The sequence below is a fragment of the Notothenia coriiceps genome, unplaced genomic scaffold (genome assembly GCF_000735185.1).
Source record: "Notothenia coriiceps isolate Sejong01 unplaced genomic scaffold, NC01 NC01_scaffold00010421, whole genome shotgun sequence".
In the NCBI taxonomy this organism is placed as follows: domain Eukaryota; kingdom Metazoa; phylum Chordata; class Actinopteri; order Perciformes; family Nototheniidae; genus Notothenia; species Notothenia coriiceps.
Genome location: NW_011343122.1, coordinates 11,074 through 18,940, shown reverse-complemented (window position 1 = coordinate 18,940; position 7,867 = coordinate 11,074).

Below are 7,867 nucleotides of genomic sequence, written 5' to 3'. Positions count from 1 at the left end.
TATATATCGATTATCTATAATGAAGTCATGTGACCGTGCTGTAGTTCCTTTATAGCCCAACATTAGCCTCCTTTAGCTTAGCGGTGGGGACTGAAGTCATGTGACCGTGTAGTTCCTTAAATTACTCCTTTAGCTTAGCGGTGGTGACGTGAAGTCATGTGACCGTGCTGTAGTTCCTTTATAGCCCAACATTAGCCTCCTTTAGCTTAGCGGTGGTGACGTGAAGTCATGTGACCGTGCTGTAGTTCCTTTATAGCCCAACATTAGCCACCTTTAGTTTAGCGGTGGTGACGTGAAGTCATGTGACAGTGCTGTAGTTCCATCATAGGCTAACGTTAGCTTTTTACTTCAGAAATAATAAAGTGGTGTTAATATGTGGAGATTATTCTGCTGAACTAAATGTATCAGAAACGTTTGTTTGAAACAGAGATTATTTTCTGACATAATCCAAAATCACATGGAGGAATCCCATTGGACCAGGGAGATGCTGCCTTCAGGTACCAACACAGAAATACGACCTCCCTGCAGCTACATTATAAAGCTAGTTACTTAGATCATAGATGTCTAACGTGTGGATCTACCGCCCTGTGTTTGTGTTCTAAGAGACGACAGCGTGTTAATGAAGTCAGCAGTCGCTCTCCTCTCTAGTGTCGATCTGCTGACCTGCACGAGTGCTATTTGTTTAAAGCTCAGCTAATCCTCAATTGTCACGCTCCCATAATCCCATCGCCGGCCTTCCTTTTCAATCCCATCAACCCCCCCTTTCCCTCCCCTCTCACTCCCCCACCTGCAGAAATCACTACGACGGCCACTCCAACATGAACCTAATGTCAGAGCGCCGTGCAGCCGCAGATCGACGAGATAATTACAGCCGCCGCTCGGCAAAAACAACACGTGAAGGACAGAGAAGGTGAACCAGGTAGTGTGTTAAACACAATAAGAGACAGATATGAGTTTAACATTAATCCACTTTAAAATCTCAAGTGTTTCTGAATCCACAAGTCACGGAGAATACCCATTCAAAGAAAGGAGAATTGCTGATGATGTGTTTCTGTGATCCTAAATTGACCCGCAACGAGACGAGGTTTTTAAAGAAAGCGAGGCGGGATTTATTGATTTTAAATTGGAAAATGTTGAAATCTGAAAGGAAAGGCAACACAAGAAAAGTTTTCAGTACTGTATTTAGGACATACGGTGATTTTAAAGAGTGATTTTGAGTTATAGTATTTCTCTCAGCAGTAGACGTCACATTTATTCTCCAGTTTGAGAAAATCTAAAATGCCAATATGAAGATCTAAAATATTGAACAAAGCTCCCTTATTTCCCTGCAAAATAAGAAGCAATGAAAGTATATGAAACACATAGATAAATACTCCTCTGCAATACTTAAGAAATACCTTCATATAATCTTTTCATCTATTTCTCCTCAATTTGTCTCAAACCAACAATAATGATATTTCAGTATTACAATAACCGTGATATTTAAAAATAAAGATTAATATCATGATGAATTAGGATTTGTCTCCTTCCCTAAAAACACACATGTTGCCAAACAAGTGACAAAACACACAAGTTGAATTTGACCAATAGCATCAATAATATCAGGGGTTTTTTCAGGTTCTCTAGATATTGCATTAAAATCACTTATAATTGCTAGTTTATATTATTTTAAATAGAGTATTTTTACTTTAGCATATTTTGATGCCCTTTTGGACTTCTACCTGTAATATGGTATTTATATACTGTGGTATTGCTAATTTCACTTGAGTAAAGATATGAGTATGTCTTCCAACATTACAGAGTACGGGATTTTTTTTAATTATCTCATCAGATGTGTAAAAAAGCAATATTTACATACTTGAAATGGAATAAATGGTAGGATATGAACCTTATACGTTCATGTCATATCATGGTCCCTGGTAGACCCCTTCAAACAACACAGACCACCTTGTTGGGAAATACCAATTGTGTGCAATATATATATTCCGTTAATCGCTGTGCAATATTTACCTGGCTGCTAAATCTTCAGAACTGTGACAGGATGTGTATTTTGTAAATTGTGTAATTTCTTTAATTGTTTTTTTTATCTTTAATATTTTTGTATGCATCCTTCTTTGTAAATATTAAGCTGTCTTTGGCTCTTTTCTGCTGTCACAAATGTAAGTTCCCCCTCTGTGGGACGAATGAAGGTATTCTGGTTCTGGTTCTGATTCTGATTCTGATATGCATTAAGGTTTATTATGCAGTAGTAATTTGAATTTATATTAAGTGACACTTACTAAAATATAAACTACTTTCAACATAGAAAAAGTCTTTTAAACATATTCAGAGTAATTCTTATTTATATTTGTATCTAATGAACTGTTATTTTAATGTATATTTGTATTCTTTTATCCACTCCTGACTTTCCCTACAGGTTATTTTTAAGAAGCTCCTCAGGATCCACAGATAGTCGATTGTTTCATGTAATAACTCATCATAACTCATGTTGTAAGCACAGAGCGTTATCTGACAGCCCCCCTGTGGAGATGCCCTGCAGGGGATGGTAGCTGGTGGGTTCCCCCCCCATCACCCTCACCCCAGGGCCCACATCGTCCCCCCTCAGGTTCAGTTTTAATGGAGATGAGCAGAAGATGCAGATTGTTTTCTGTTTCCTGACGCCACCATCAGACTTTGTTTAATTAACATGAGCTTCACTCTCTATTTAAGATCTACGCCTATTTCTGACCCTTTGCTGTACATTTTGATTCCTTTTCTTCAATGTACTTTCCACTGGATGTAGATTCTGAAAGTAGAATGTATACATCGAGTTAGAAATGTAATCAAAAAGCATTTTAATGGCCAAACTATCCTAGAAGTTTGGACTCTTCTGTCACGTGATCAGCAACAGCACAGCAGACACCCGACGTATTTTTAGTGGAAAATACGAACTTATAAGAAATCGACATTTTGTGTAAAAAAACAGAATTCGACAAAAACATCAGAATTTGTAGGTTTTCTGAAAAAATCTGTATTTGGAGAAAAAAATCAAAATGTTTGGGTAAAAAAATGTTGAGATTTTAGAATTTTTGGAAAAAGTCAGAATTTTAAGGAAACGTCAAAATTCTTGAAATGTCAGAAAAAAAGGCAACATTTTTGGAGAAATTACGACATAAAAATCTCAAAATACCGTTTTATAGGAAAAAGCCAACATTTTAAGAAATAGGTCTGAAATCTGCGATTTTCAGAAAAAAGTAAAAGTGAAAAAATCTATGTATCCATCTATCTATCTATCTACGTATCTATATATCTATATATCTATTTATCTACCTATCTATCTATCTACCTATCTATCTACCTATCTATCTATCTATCTATCTACCTATCTATCTACCTATCTATCTATCTATCTATCTACCTATCTATCTATCTATCTATCTATCTATCTATCTATCTATCTATCTATCTATCTATCTATTTATCTATCTATCTACCTATATATCTACCTATCTATCTATCTATCTATCTACCTATATATCTACCTATCTATCTATCTATCTATCTATCTATCTATCTATCTATCTATCTATCTATCTATCTATCTATCTATCTATCTATCTATCTATCTATCTATCTATCTATCTATCTACTATCTATCTATCTATCTATCTATCTATCTATCTATCTATCTATCTATCTATCTATCTATCTATCTATCTATCTACTACTATCTATCTATCTATCTATCTATCTATCTATCTATCTATCTACCTATCTATCTATCTATCTATCTATCCTATCTATCTATCTATCTATCTATCTACCTATCTATATATCTATCTATCTATCTATCTATCTATCTATCTATCTATCTACCTATCTATCTATCTATCTATCTATATATCTATCTATCTATCTATCTATCTACCTATCTATCTATCTATCTATATATCTATCTACCTATCTATCTATCTATCTATCTATCTACCTATCTATCTATCTACCTATATATCTACCTATCTATCTATCTACCTATCTATATATCTATCTATCTATCTATATATCTATCTACCTATCTATCTATCTACCTATATATCTATCTATCTATCTTTTGTCCCATCTGATCATGGAGTATGGCCCATTTTAGGAATCCTATGATTGTATAATAATTATTGATGCATTAACGTGTTCACCTCTTCAGAGTTACACTTGGTAAAAGTAGGTCTAATTTGAATGATGTACTGCTGGTTAACTTAACACAGATCTGAAGACTAGCTGCTAATTGATGCTGTAAAACGAATGTGCATCAACTGAAGTACCTCATGTTTAACTTAACTAAAGTTCCTGAGTAAATGCAGCTTTTATTTAACTATTTCAATGTGCCCGCTGTTGGACAAACAGATAGATTTCAAAGACATTTCTCTGAGATTTCAAAAGAGATTAAAGCTCTACAACACATCACTCATGCATAATGCAACGCAACAGATTTCAGGAGGCTCCCAGTTAAACCATTTAGTGTCTTTTCAGCTGGAATCAGAGCTCCCAGTCATGAATTATGATGAGCACATGCACACTCCCCCGATCTGTAAAATGAACAATTAAGCAGCGCGCCGCTAATTAAGCGCGGAGATCAAGCGTCTCTCTGTGGTCTCGCCCTGGAGGAGGCTCTTCTTCTGGGCCTCTCATCAAAGCCACGCCCGGGGACGGAGCCTCCTCCTGCGGCTAAACGCGGATTAACACGCCTCTTACAAAAGAAAAGTGTTTCAACAGAAAGCTGAAAACCGACACAGGCTGATAACACTACAAATATTTCCTGGCGAACACGACGCATGAAAGAAATGTGTTGAATCATTATTAGAAGAAAGCACAGAAACAAAGGCGCTGCTCCAAATGCAAATGAAGCCAGGCGCTTAAATCTTTATTTATGCCCGCCTACTGAGTGGCACATGTTTCATCTCGTCATCTCTTCTTCTGCTGCTCTTGTTCTTGGGGAATATGCAAAGTTTATCAAGCCTGCATCCTGACTTTCATGACTGATGGAGGAGTCAGGTAGGAGCAGCTTCAGCCGGCGGCGGGGAATCAGCGCCGTGACGCCCGTGTCTGCTAATGCGCCGCGACGTGCTCCTGATGCCAGCGCTTCATTATAAATATTTTTAAAGGCGCTGCGACCTTCTGGTGCGCGAGGCCTTTGATTCCTGCTGCTCCGCGGGTTTCAGCTCGTCGCCCTGACAGCGGCGCCCTGACAGCTCCTCATCACGCGCCTCTTGTCGTCGTTTGTGGGAAGTTTTGCAACAATTAGCATAAATACTTCATGTGTTTCTGCCCTGCCGCTGAAGCAGGATCCGGCGTCCCAGAGATGTCACGGAGCTGCCGGAAAACGACAAACCTTTGTAAAGTGTGCTTTTCTCCCCGTTAACATACAAAGACGAGGCAAGCAGCCAAACATATGTACCCTTTGTGGAATCTTTTATTGAACATATTTGGGAGCAAAGTTTGATTACGAGCTGCCAAAGCCTCGGCGGGATGCGGCCTGCGAGTATGCAAATCTCCCTTCTGCATTCATGAGATATACTTGTACACATTATTTATTTCACACCAACTTATTTACATTCTAGATGGAAAGCAATCCGCTGGAAGTTTACCGAGGGAACAGTCGCTCCCCGCCGCTCGCTGTGCATTGTTGCTGAAGTGGGAGAAAGTCAAGAAACTTTCAGGTAACAGGAAACCAAGCGTCTGTCTTTTAAACAAAGTTTGGTCTCCAATCCTTCAGTCTGCTCATAATGAAGGTGCAGCAGCTTTATAAGGGCACACGATGCTGTGCCAATTAATCTCTGAATATGCCCGCAGCTAAATTAAATATATACTTACATGTGATTTCAAAGCAGCCGTAAACCCTCTCTGGCTCCACGGTGGAAGACTTTACTTAAGCTGGAGGAAGAGCATCATTAAAATGAAAGTGAGAGAAACATTCGGTGCCGCCGGCGACTGTTCAGCACTTCAAAACGAACTGCAGGGGCGGACGCTCCACTTCACTATTTCATGTTGTTTGTAGGCGAGGAGTTGATTAGCTCCCCCAATGAAAGATTCAGATTACACAGAGAACACGATCCAAGAAACACAGAGGAGGAACGCAGAGGAGCATGCACTACGCTGACAACATCAACTATCAACACTAACGAGGCCTCAGATACTCAGAGATGCTCATTGAGACATCGTTAAAACTTCAAACCTTCAATGGAAGCCTTTCAATTTCCACCAGAAGAGATAAACACAACAATGGGTTTCAGCGTTGTGTCATTGGACACGTTTAGCGTTACATGTGTGTATCTTTGAAGGGGGAACAATGCGTAGACATATGAAGAGCTCATGCAAAACAAAAAGGTCTAAAGGGTCATTTCTGTATTTTTCAAATGTCTTAAATAGTGCAGTATTGAGCAAGAGCTCTGCAGCCAATGAGTGGGCTGCAACTCTTTGTTACCATCAACAGAAAAGCTGGAGCATGTACTCTGTGTAGATTCAACTATCAACCCTAGTGAGGCCTCAGATATGTACAGAGACACTGATTTAGAGATAATTAAACAATCAGCCTCTACATCCCCTCCAGACAGGATCAAATGAAACACTGGTTTTCAGCTCGGTGTTATTTTCCCAAAGGCGGACTTTGTCAACCTGGATCCTATTCTCCCATGTGTTTGTATCAAATGGGATTACCGTTGTTAAAATTGGTATCATTTGGACGGAGAGCGCTTCAATATAGACATTCAGCTTCAGATGCATGACACTTAAAGTTTGTTTTTGACACTGACAGGCAAAAAGGATCAATATTAATATGGAAAGGAGTCTACAGTCTGTTTGTATCTGATAACGTCAGATGATTTGACAATGCAGAGAAACTGAAAAACGTTGTATAAAGTCTTCCCATGTCATTTTGAAGGAGAGATGTTTGAATACAATCAAGGCCTTCTTTTTTAGATTAACCGGTTACACGCCTTTTTAAAACTCTTTCATAGTATCTTTAAACATTTGAGAGACACTTTGTTGGTTTGAAAATGTGCATAAGATTGGAAACAGGACAAATCTAGAATAACACCAGACCTGTGTATATCAATGGGTCAAGAACTAATTTAAAGATAATTGAAAGTAACAAGTCAATTTCTCAGTCGAGTGATCAGCTGATTGAATGTCCAGATCTTTAATAGAAACAAGTGCCTTCTGACCTCAGATGTAACAAATAAACCAAAGTCATTGCGCACCATAGAGTCTAAACAGAAACTAAAGAATCCCCAAGACCAAAGTTCAGTCTTCGGCTTCTTTTGTACGTTTCCCTTTGATTAAAAATCCACGTCAACACGGAGTAGCTGTAAAGACAGAGTTAAAGAACAGCTTCCCTCTGAAGGCCTTGCATCACCACAGCGGCCATCTTGTCTTCCCTCTAGCCTTCTTCATGGATTATGGAACAAGGTGCTCCCATTATTGCCAAACTGGAACTCCAGAGGAAGGAAAATCTGCAGAAGTTAAACAAAGGAAGAGAATCTCCGTGCTGCCACTTCAAAAAAACACAAATCACAATGTGACTCGCTGGCGTCTGAAACCAGGCGGGGCTTTGATCTGCTCACTTCCTGTTAGCACCTCATTGTCTTCAAAACCTCCTCTTCCACCCTGAGCTGAAATATCACATTTATATATTCTTTATGTCCTCATTTTTTTTTATCATTTTAAAACATTTTCCTGTTAATCTTTTATCTGAATCCCCCCGGTGTCGTCGGGCGGATCATTATCTGTCAGGGAACTTCCTAACAAAGCCGTCATGTAAATGGGCTCAGTCAGCCGTGTCCTCCATCTCTGAACCTCCTCTCCAATACATATATCATCCACATAATCACCCCCA